Below are 11843 nucleotides of genomic sequence, written 5' to 3'. Positions count from 1 at the left end.
GCGCTTGGACGACGCTGCTGGCCCTCCCGCGGCCTCATCGGGAAGCGAGGCGCTTGACGCTTCCAGACGGCCTCTCTCAGGGGCAGGGAGCAAATGATGATGATGATGATGATGATTATTATTATTACTACTACTACTACTACTACGTTCCTCGCTCCGTTTCTTCATGCGGCAAATAACTATTATTATTATTTTGTTCCCCGCCCCGTTTCTTCGTGTTCTGAGAGAGGCCGTCTGTGAGCAGCAAGTAATAATTGCTATTATTATTATTGTTGTTGTTATTATTATTAGCTGCTCCTAGACGGCCTCTCATAGAACACGAAGACGGGGCAGGGAACAAAATAATAATAATAATAATAATAATAATAGTTTGCCGAATGAAGAAATGGAGCGAGGAACGTAGTAGTAGTAGTAGTAGTAATAGTTGCTGTTATTATTTGCTGCGGGAGGAGGAACGATAGAAGAAGAGGAGGAGGAGGGAGTTGTTTGCTGCATGAAACGGGCGAGAAACGGTATAATAATAATAGTTGTTTTCTGCATGAAGAAATGGGTTGAGGAACGCTAGAAGAAGAAGAAGTTATTATTATTATTTGCTGCTTCCAGACAGCCTCTCAGCACGAAGAAACGGGGCGGGGAATTATAATGATAATAATAACAATTACAATTTCTCTTTTTGCTGCATGCTGGGTCAACATTTCCATCTGCCATAACCCCAACATCCATTTCAATGATACGTTCTAGCAGGCAAAAAACAGGGCACTTCTCCCGTGCTTTCTCCCGTGCTTTCTAGGCATGCGTCCAAGCCATTTTGCATTTTCCCTGCAGCTTTCCCCTGGAAAACATGCTGTATGCCACTGAATAGGAACTTTAATTTTGGCCACAAGATGGCTGTATTTTCCTAAAATGCGGAAGTACCTATGCTCTGTATAATATGTCTGTTCCATCAGGTGTTAAAAAATTAAGCCGCTCAGAAATCCTTATAAAAGGATTTGGGGTGTTGCATCTAGCTAGCGTCAGGACAGATGTCTGAAGGGATGATGATTATTTCCAAGTAGGGTAATACAAATTTCAAAATGCGGGCTGTAGATGGGTGTCTGTCATGAGGAACCTGACAGGCAAGCACACCAGAGTGTGCTTGATATATGCAAGCTTGTATAGGTGAATCAGTAACTTTAAGAAATAAGAAATAATAATAAGAAATAATAATAATCTAACTTCAGTGTCTAGCCAAAAACAAATAATCTGGCAACTACATTTTCATTTCTCTCTTACCCCACCCCAAAGTGCATGATTCACTTGTTCTTACTAGTGGTGCTAATTTACAACACCTGGGATTAAAATGGTGGGCATTTTAAGTTGTTTCTATATTCCTATAAATTCCCAGTTAATGTAGGCTGGAGGTGACATTTGTTTATTCAGTTATTTTGTATTATCCATGGCTGGCATGCACAGCTCGTATCCAGCAGGAGCTGTGCATTCAGTATTGCATTTAGCTGTGCATTCAATATAAGATCCCACTTCCTATTGAACTTCTGGTGCCTACTGTTTATTCCAGCCAGTATTTTAACTGAATTCTGATGTCATAGTTTTAACTCAATCTTATTCTCATTGTATTGAGTTTCATGTACACTGTTTAAAGACAACTGTAATTTAGTGGGAGATAAAAATCAATATGTCACTGCCAATTGATTAGTCAAGTTGTCTTCCCATCTTTCTAAAGACCAGGTTTGTGGCAATTGTTATGATTTAAACCAAATTGCAGCATCAGCCTAACCTGTGTGTATTGGCAGAAGAATGGTCCATGAGGCAACTGGTGTTGTGATGGGTGTTGACTCAGCTTTCTGATTGGTTTTTCCTTTGTTTGCTGGTTGCATTGTTATTCCATGTCCTGTGTTGTGCATCCCCCATCGCTTTTCAACACCTGGGATTAAAAAAACCCATACAAAATAAGTTTTTATGCAAATATAGCATTACACACACACACAAAATATTGTATTTTCATTGCAATATTTGGGTTTCATGCATATCCACTAAGATCAAACTACCTACGATACTTTTGACTGAGTATATCCACCGCTCCAATGAAAGATTGAGTGCCATCCATATCTCTGGCTTTGATGCCACCAGTACTGTACTGCCTCTAGAAGCAGCCACAGTGGCTGCACAAATGGTATTTCCTCTTGGATTCTAGGGACTTTCGGCAGACTTGCAAATTAAGCTTCTTCCTCTTCCTCCTCCTCCTCCTCCTCTTCTTCTTTCACTCATAGCCGCATAAGATTGTCTTCCATAAACACGGAGGCCAGGCGGTGATAGACTATAATAGCCCTGTTGCTATTGGGACCACCTTCCTCTGTATACCTTTTAATCATTGCCTCCTCTTTTCTTGCTACATTCTTTCCTGCATCTTTTGCTACTTCTTAATCCTCTCCTGCATGCATCACATTTCTTTTGAAAATAAAAACTTTAAAATAATTAAGATTCTGCAATTGTGCTCAACTCCCCACCCACCCCCAAAAGACTCCTGAGAAACAGTGTGATTTGAGTTGCAGAAATGAATCATTTGCAGGCGAAATTAAAGTGGGTAGGAGGAAACCACCTTAGGAAATGCTTAATTAAAAAGACGCTTTTAATAGGTAATACGGTATTGGGAGAAGCAGGAGCTTTTTTAAAGCACAACAAATAGGGAAGCCTTCACTAATGGAAGTCTACAATTCTCAGCACATTTTGACCAGAAGAGGATTCACATCTCAATTGTGGGATTGTAATATGGAATGTAATACTATATGAAATATTGTGTGGTACCACAAGTTATCATTTTGATTTGAGCTGACTGCAGAAGAGCAATGCCTCAGCACAGGTACCAAAGGACCCTAATGCATATAAGACCATTCTCAAATGAATTTTGCTCCATTCTATTCTAAAAGCTAGATACAAACTAACTGGACCTGGATACACATTTTGAGATTCCTGAACTGGCTGATGTGGAGGATAATATTAAGGGCCATGCTTAATGAGTAATTTGCCAGGGATGGTTTAGAAAGCATCCATGCTCATAGAAAAATACGCTTATATGTTTTGGACATATGCATGCTTTTAGAGGTGATGGTTATTCCTAGTCTGGTGAGCAGAAATACAGGTTAATATATTTTGCTCCTGGTCTCTTTCACCTGACACCAATCTGTCTTTTAAACAGAAAATTTGCATTTCCTCCCACACCATCAAATCTCCTCTCCTACTTTTATCTTTTGCAGTAATGAATAAAAGAGCAGCTGTCACAGCTATTGAAGCAGCCTAACAAGGCACAGCTCTTCTGGTTTTAAGGAGTGTCTTGAGGAAGATATTAGTCAATGTTTCTCAAACACATAAATCATAGACTATAGGGGGGAAACCACCACCGCTCTTTCACTGGTTTCCCAGCAGTGAATCTGGGCACTGACACCAGGAAATGGCTGGCAATCTTGGTTTCTCTCACTCTCCTCGGATTTCAAATAGCACCTGAGTTCCCTAGAGATATGTATATATAATTGTATAAAAAAAATTTATCAAGAGCATACAGCTGTGCTTTGCCTCTGGCTTATAAAAGGTGTTAAATATGTTTGTTCTGAATAGTTAGGGTTTTTGGATAGGTATTCATTGTTTGTAAACATAAATTACTGGGTTGAGGCAGAATTAGATGTGGGAATTGGAAGGACGACTCGCCTCACAGAGACAGGAAGCAACTCATCAATCCAGCATTTGATTTGGTGGTTGGTCTACCCTAACACAAACTATTACCCTTAGTATGCTACATCTTACTTCAGAAGTAGTCAAGTAGTGTTTATTCCTCTGGCCTAATTATAAGCAAGGGTGTTTTCACAATTGATGCTAACATATTGGGATTCCCCTATATTACCACAATTGGTGTTACTGTAGTAAGGAGAGCAGAAGAAAACAATTTAAAAATGAAATTAAAATCTGGATTAAGCTGTTTTGTTTTCATTTGATCTGCAAATTTGGGAAATTCAAATCCTGACACCGTTATTGGTGTCCCTTGTGAAAATGTTTGATGTTTTATGATAATCAAAACTGGAAGGGATTAGCAAGTGGCCTTAACCAAATGCAGCATTTATTATGCCCTATTTATACTTGGAGTGGGGAACCTGTGACCCTCCCAACTCCCGTCCAAGATAGCCAATGGTCAGACTTGGTGAGTAGTTCAAGAACATCTGAAGGGCCGCACATTCCGCACCTTGATTTACAAGGTGCCAGGCCAAGAGTCCAGGACCCGAGAATTCAGTTCGGGGAAGAGCCCGCCTGTTGGTCAGAGCACTGTGGCAGGCTCTTCTGCTGCGGGCGGCTCTGCGCCGTGAGTTCGGGGGCGACCAAGCCAGCAAGAGACCAAGGCGGGTGGGTGGCTCTGCCCTCCTGCGCACCTGGGACTGGGCAACCGGGGGGAGGGGCAGGCGGATCTTTGAACCCTGACACCACATATGCTTAAGATAGCCCTGCACTAAACCAAATCATGGCTTAGTGCAGCACAAGCAGAGGTGGAGCAAAACAGACACAGTCTTCTCCAGGAGCCCACACACTTGCATATTCAAATAAACATATGGTTTGGCTTAGCATTAAGTGCGAACTGAGCCGATCTGTGCACCTTATGTTTATCAGGGTGTAGAGAAAAGGGCAACATAAACAATTTCAGATATCTAATGATTGAGGGAATTGTCATTGATTTAGAGCAAGATGGGGTTTATGGGTCACTGCAGTTCCAAGCAATCAAGATAGCTTTGTGTACACTTCTCTTTAAAAGGGTCTCTTGAGGTTTGAACTGAACATGCATTAACAATTCAAAGGATTATTTGAAAATAATTTTCCATGTCTGTCAGATTACCTCTTAATAGTCCTTAATTACTTATCATTTGATTTTGTCTCCCATCTCATTTCCAGAGACTCATGTTGACAGCAAGCTTGATTGCTTATGCATATAAGAAGAGGAGAATGAAGAGAGACTGCCATGATTATCCAGATATGTCAAATTTTCACTCCTGGTGACAGGAGATATTTTCATTCTTAATTATATTAACAACATTTCACTTCAAGGAAAATATTGAAGTATCCATACTTATTTTTACTTTTAGTCTGCTATACATCTAAGGTAATTGATCCAGTAGTATAAGAGAAAATACCATATTTTCCCCTGCACGGTTGGGTCAGTTAACCTTAGGTGTATAGCAGACTAAACGTAAAAATAAAAGCTAAATAAAATAGCTGGTATCCAATGAGCTAACATAAGGTAGGGATGGGGGATAAATTTTGGTTTGTTTTCATTTCAAAGAGAAACTACTTAACTCCTACTTATTGAACAAATATGCAAACTCAATTATTCTTTGAAATTCGTCCTGCTCAGACTTTTATGATGCAATTCTCTAATCAACTAATGTGTACAAAAATACATATATCAGGGGAAGTGTATATAAAAACAATTTTGAAAATAACAATACATTCTGTCAAGGAAATTTATTGCAAGTATGATATTAGTAAAAAAAACTGAACAAATATGTTTAAATTAGGGGAAATTGGCACTTAAAGTGCTAATTAATTTTAATAAGGAATGTAAAACAAGCAAACCAGCCAAACCCAAATTGCTACAGAAATGTGGAGAACTGGATTTAAGATTGGAAAAATGAGAATGTGTGAGAGAGAGACCATAACTGACAGATTTGCCCCTCCCACTTTAAGATGGAACCCCTATGCATACTAACAGGGGAATATGTTCTACTGAACACACAGGAACACAGTGCTTATGGAACCAGTTGGAATTCTGGCTTTTTAACCTTTGTCCCTCTGGCCTTTAAAAAAACATTTTTCTTGAAAAGGAGACTCCCATCCAAAAACATAAACAACCTTTGAAACTTATGTGTGATGGATGGAAATAGGAGCAGGTTCTGCTGTTTAAGAAACAAAAGTTCAAAGCCTCATTGGGCATGTGGAACTCATTCCTGGACAACATTCCTCTAAAACAGGCATGTCCAACAGGTAGATCGTGATCTGCTGGTAGATCACTGGACGTCTGCGGTAGATCACTGGTAGATCATCAGCTCCTCCCAAAGAAGCTGAACAACTGTGACTCCTCCTCCCTGAAGAAACTCAACAACTTTGATACCAACCCCCCAAAAATGTGCCTTCCTTCTTCCTAAAAAAAGCTCCGGGTAGATCACTGCCAGTTTTTAACTGTGAGTAGATTGCAGTCTCTTGGGAGTTGGCCACCCCTGCTCTAAAACATCATTGCCACTTAAAAGCTCAATCCACCCTGGCCACCAAAAGCTGTCCCAAATAGAAAGATTTTACATTTCTTTTGAAAAAGACTTGTGGGGTGGCTGCTGAGACTGCCCTCCCTGGGTGCTCTTTCTTCAGGTTTGAACTTGACCTATAGGTAGGGTTGCCATATGTCTGGAATTTTCCAGACATAATTGCTGGTAGGGGAATTACATGAATCATACTATAGAGATCAGGCATCCCCAAAATGCGGCCCTCCAGATGTTTTGGCCTACAACTCCCATGATCCCTACCTAACAGGACCAGTGGTCGGGGAAGATGGGAATTGTAGTCCAAAACATCTGGAGGGCCGAAGTCTGGGGATGCCTGATATAGATCGAGTATTCTGCCCTGCCCCACCCCCACCCCCACCCCCAATTTTTGCCGTTCCAAAGAGGCAAAAAGAAACAGGAGGTTTATTTACTTCCTGATAATAAACATACCAAAACAGACCTTTTCCCATGTAGCTCAATATTGTCAGGGTTTCAAACAGGGACTTTCCCAACCCTACCTAGAGAGGCCAGTGATTGAACCCAAGACCTCCCTACAAAGCCTGTGCTCTGTCATTCTGCTACAGTCCCACCCCTGGCTGCTGAGTTGCAGATAGAATGGTATTTCACAGGTTGTGCTATGCACATTCCATGATAAAGTATCAGTGAAGGAGTAAACATAGACCACTTGTTGAGCACAGCCAAGCTCATGTGAATCTTTTGTATCTTGTGACCTTCCCCATCATAGCTATGTGTAATGTCTATAAACAGCTGCATACACAATGACAGAAGCACCCTCCTTCACCCTCATTTCACCGACCAATAGATACCTTACAGTGCTGCAAGAGGCAGGGCTTGTGAAAAGCCCAATTAGACATCATCATGCGCCTAAGTTAAGTCATCCCACTTTGGCCTGGTAACAGACACTAGTATCTAAAGCGGAAATTCTCTGAGGGCTACTGTATATAGTGTTTTATCTGACAACTCCCTGTGTGAACCTGACCCTTTCCCTCCAGTTGTCAGCCTCCAGTTCTCCCTGCACAGGGCTGGATTTAGGTTTGATGAGGCCCTAAGCTACTGAATGGGGCCCTTTATATGTCCAGCTGTCCTTTGTCAACAACAAATTGTTGCTGTTTTTTGTGTTGAATATATGCTTTATGGTATTTTTTGGACCTAATAGGTATCTAAAGCCATTTGCACATGCAGAATATAGGCACCCTAAATATAGAAATGAGCAAACCAGAGATATTTGAGGGAGCAGGCTAGCAGACGGGGCCCATTACTTACATCATAGGAACCTACACAACACAAAACACTGTTGCTGTATGTAGGTTTTATTTTATTTGTTTTTTTAATCTTATATTTATCTTATATTTTGGAAATGTACATCCAGGTTTTAAATTTTTGGGGGGCCCCCAAGAGAGTGGGGGCCCTAAGCTATAGCTTGTTTAGCTTATACGTAAACCAGACACTGTCCCTGCACAATGCTTGCTGCCTGCCAGGGCAATGCTCATCCAGCAACAACAGTAGCAGTCACCACGACCACTGCTGTTGTGGGTAACTTTCTGTCCTCCTCACAAGCTCCTTTGCTGATCCTTCAGCAGAAGATGGCAGCTGGGGGCAGGTCTGAAATTCACAGTACCAGAACAGGGGGATTAAGATAAAGAAGAAAAAGGGAGCATCTGAACAGCAGCAACTGTACAGGTTGAAATGGCTAGGGTTGTAAGTTGCACAGGGATCCTACACCATGGGTAGGCAAACTAAGGCCCGGGGGCTAGATCCGCCCAATCACCTTCTAAATCAGGCCCGCGGACAGTCCAGGAATCAGCGTTTTTTAAATGAGTAGAATGTGCCCTTTTATTTAAAATGCATCTCTGGGTTATTTGTGGGGCCTGCCTGGTGTTTTTACATGAGTAGAATGTGGCTTTTATTTACAATGCATCTCTGGGTTATTTGTGGGGCATAAGAATTTGTTCATTCCCCCCCCCCAAAAAATATAGTCCCCGCCCCAAGGTCTGAGGGACAGTGGACTGGCCCCCTGCAGAAAAAGTTTGCTGACCCCTGTCCTACACTGTAGCAGAGGTTCCCCACTTCAGACTCCGCTACCAACGTGTGGAAGACGACAGGGCCTGGTGATGTGACAGAGGGGGCAGGGGCAAAAAGTGCAGCCCCATTCTCCCCTTCTCCCTCCCCAAAACAGTGAATGCCAAATCGTTTATACTTGCATTGAATAACCTTGTTCATAAACTGTTCCCACGAGAAAGCAAAGGCCCTTAGCATTTATGCTGTAGTTGGGCTGCACAGCAGAGGGCAGGTTATATTGGAAGTACATTTCCCTGCCATTATGGGACTTGCTTTCAAGTACCATGTTTGGAGCTGAGATGACAAACTGGCCGTACCTGGAAAGAATTAAAAGCCATAATTGAATTGAGGGGCAGCCTTTATTTTTACACATAAATCATTAGCACTATGCTAGCAACACACCCACAGAGAGTTTATAAGGCTGCACTGGGAGAAAAATAATATAATGTGCCTTATTTTAAAGTCAGTTTGAAGGTTATTTAAAAGATCAAAGGGAAAAGATATGGATTCGGCTCCCATGAGATAGTAAAAGAAAAATTGCACTGTGACAACAGAGTGAGATGTTAGCTTGCATGCACTCTGCAAAGGAGAGATATTGGGCAATGGGGGGGAGTAGCAAATCATAGGATAATGCAAACAAAAGATATTGAATGAAGGGCTTAGGGAAAAATTAAGTAGAAAGAAATACTTACTGCCTGTGGGGTGTGTGTGTATGTACTCTGCAACATGTAATTGATGCATTAATAGCTCATTGGTGGAGGATTTATGCTGGATTGGCTGTTTACACATCATTCTGCTTTATTAGTTCTGTAATGCTTCCCCAATGCAACCATATTACTGCCATCTGGAGGAGCACTCTTGCACTATAGCTCAACACAAGTGGGACAAAAAATAAACTGGGACATTTGTGATATAAAAAGTTACAGGATTTCAGCAGGAAGTTACAGGACATGCACAGACTGGAAACGAAGCAGTATAACTGCCCCAAAACTTTTGCATGCGAAACCTTTATTAAAAGTAGTTCTCTGTATGTCATAAAGCTTTGAAATGCATTGGACCCTGCATGCACACATTGATCATTTATTTATTGCGTTTATATTGTACCTCCCCCCAAGCTCAGGGTAGTGTTGGTGGTTCTCCATCTCCTCATGTAATCACCACCACATCTCTGTGAAGTAGATTTAGGCTGAGAGGCTGTGACCAGCACACAGTCACCCAATGAGCTACATGACTAAGTGGGGATTTGAACTAGAGTGTGTCATAGCCCAACACTCTAGACACTACACTGTTAGATAAGTATCAATAAAAGCTATGGCTGTTTCAGGCTTTGTGATGTTTACCAGACCCCTCACCCCTGGTGTTATGTCCAAAGTCTTCATGATGGGGGGTGCTTAATACAAGGAGGGGCAGTGAGTTCTCTGCCAAAGGACTCTTGATATCAACATCTTGCCCACAGCCTTGCTACTGCATCACTTTAAAAGGGTGTGATGGGGTGTCATTTATTTATTTATTTATTTGACAAAGTAATAATCATAAATAAATAAGAATAAAAATGTGCACCCCGCCATCAACACCATTCCATTGTAACTATCCAACCTCCCAAAATTTCAACACCTCTTGCAATGGTTTGACCCCTTTCCGTTTTAACAGTACAAATTCTACAAACACCCTCCATATCTCCTCAAAATCATTTCTCCTGTGTATTCCCTGTCTTACCTTAATGACGCATGTTAATTTATCATTAATAGCTATATCCCACACCTCTTTATGCCATTCTTCCATTTTATATTCTACTTGCCCCTTCCACTTCCTAGCTATCATAATTTGTGCATCTGTCAAAAAATTTGTGAGCAAGTCCTTCATAGCCTGTGAACCTTCCACCCCATCATGGGGTAGGGTCATTCATTTATGCCATTTTGAGCTCCCCCACCCAAGATCTCTTGGCAGCATACTTGTTGCCCCTTCTCTCCTCACAAATACCCTGAAGTCACAATGAAGAACAGCAGCTGTTAGCATGAGATCACCCTGTGGGATTTATGGCTGAGAAGTGGGTTTGAACCCAGGTCCCCTCTGACTGAAGTACCTCATGGTGGTGCCTCTTGTTCAGTTATTGTTCTATGATTATATGCTATTGGGAAGTGTATATGACACTTTTACAAAGAAGCCGTGGCAGGCAACAACATTCTGCTCCCAGAATAAGTTTTGAAGCTGAACAAAGCAGTTTGAACAGATTTCTTTGACATAAAACCGGACTTCTAGGTAGGAAATTTAGAGGGGGGGGGGGAGAGGGAGAGCTTTCCATAGAATCCATAGAATAGAAGGCAGCCATTTCATAATAATATTTTAAAGCATCTTTCTGCTTTAACAAAAGAATGTCAAATATCAAACATTTGCCAGCTAATTAAGTGAAAGTACCATACCCTAACAGCAAAGCACTTCTTCTCATTGTTATCATAGATAAGCATGCTGGCTTCTTTTTTAAATCTTTTATGGACTACCCTTTCTGTGATAGGGACACTGCGCCACAATTCAACAAGTGCTGATTTACCTATAGCTGTATTCCTCTGAAGGGAGACACTGCACCTGTTGAACTCCTGCAGTTTTTAAAGACACATAGTTCCTTCATTCTTTTGTATTCCCTCCTGTTGACTTGAAATAAAACTGCCAGGAGATCATCCCTTTGTAGCCTAAGTTCTGCTACCATATAACTATTTGTGAAATGATTAGTATCTGAAATCACAATCAAATAATGCATGTTCCTTTGGCTAAGGCAAGTGATTCAGGATTTCAAGAAGTAAGGTTTTGAAAAGTAAGACAGGCCGAGGCTAAATTTGCCCACGGAGATGGGAATAATTACGGTTGGGGGAGGGCACTCAGACTTGCTAGCATTGTGATATTAGGACTTGGCTTCAGGCACTGATGAGGCTTCCCAGATGTAGTAGTGAGTTCTTGCTGGAAAGCAGAAGAGAGGTAGGCTGCCAGCTTCCAATAGTTGCCATGGGAACCAAAGTACACCAAGCAAGAAGCCATCTAAAAGAGAACCCAGGGGGATAGAACTGGAAAGTGGCAACTGGCATTGTAAGCTGCTGGAAGGCTTCAGCCGAGCAATGGGAAACCAAGCAGGGTAAAGGGAGGGTGTAGCATCCCTGGTATTTCAGCAAAGTTGGCTGAAGAGAGCGTGAGTGAGGAGCTGCATTGCTTTCCCACCATAGGCAGGGATGGGGCATCTGTGGCCTTCCAGATGTTGTTATCCTACAGCTTCCTGGCCAATAGTCATGCTAGCTGGGGCTGATAGGCATTGTGCATGCAGAAGACCATAGGTTCCCCATCCATGCCTTGTGGGAATGGGTACCTCACCTGTTTCTCCCACGGGCCTCATTTGCTCCCCTCTTGCTGCTGCTGTACATTACACCTGGATTTCTGCAGTCAGGAAAAGGAAGTGGGTGCCAGGATCAGGGAAAGAATGGATGGGGAGAA

The sequence above is a fragment of the Zootoca vivipara genome, chromosome 11 (assembly GCF_965207765.1).
Source record: "Zootoca vivipara chromosome 11, rZooViv2.hap1.1, whole genome shotgun sequence".
Lineage (NCBI taxonomy): Eukaryota > Metazoa > Chordata > Lepidosauria > Squamata > Lacertidae > Zootoca > Zootoca vivipara.
Note: the sequence above shows the minus strand (reverse complement) of the source record.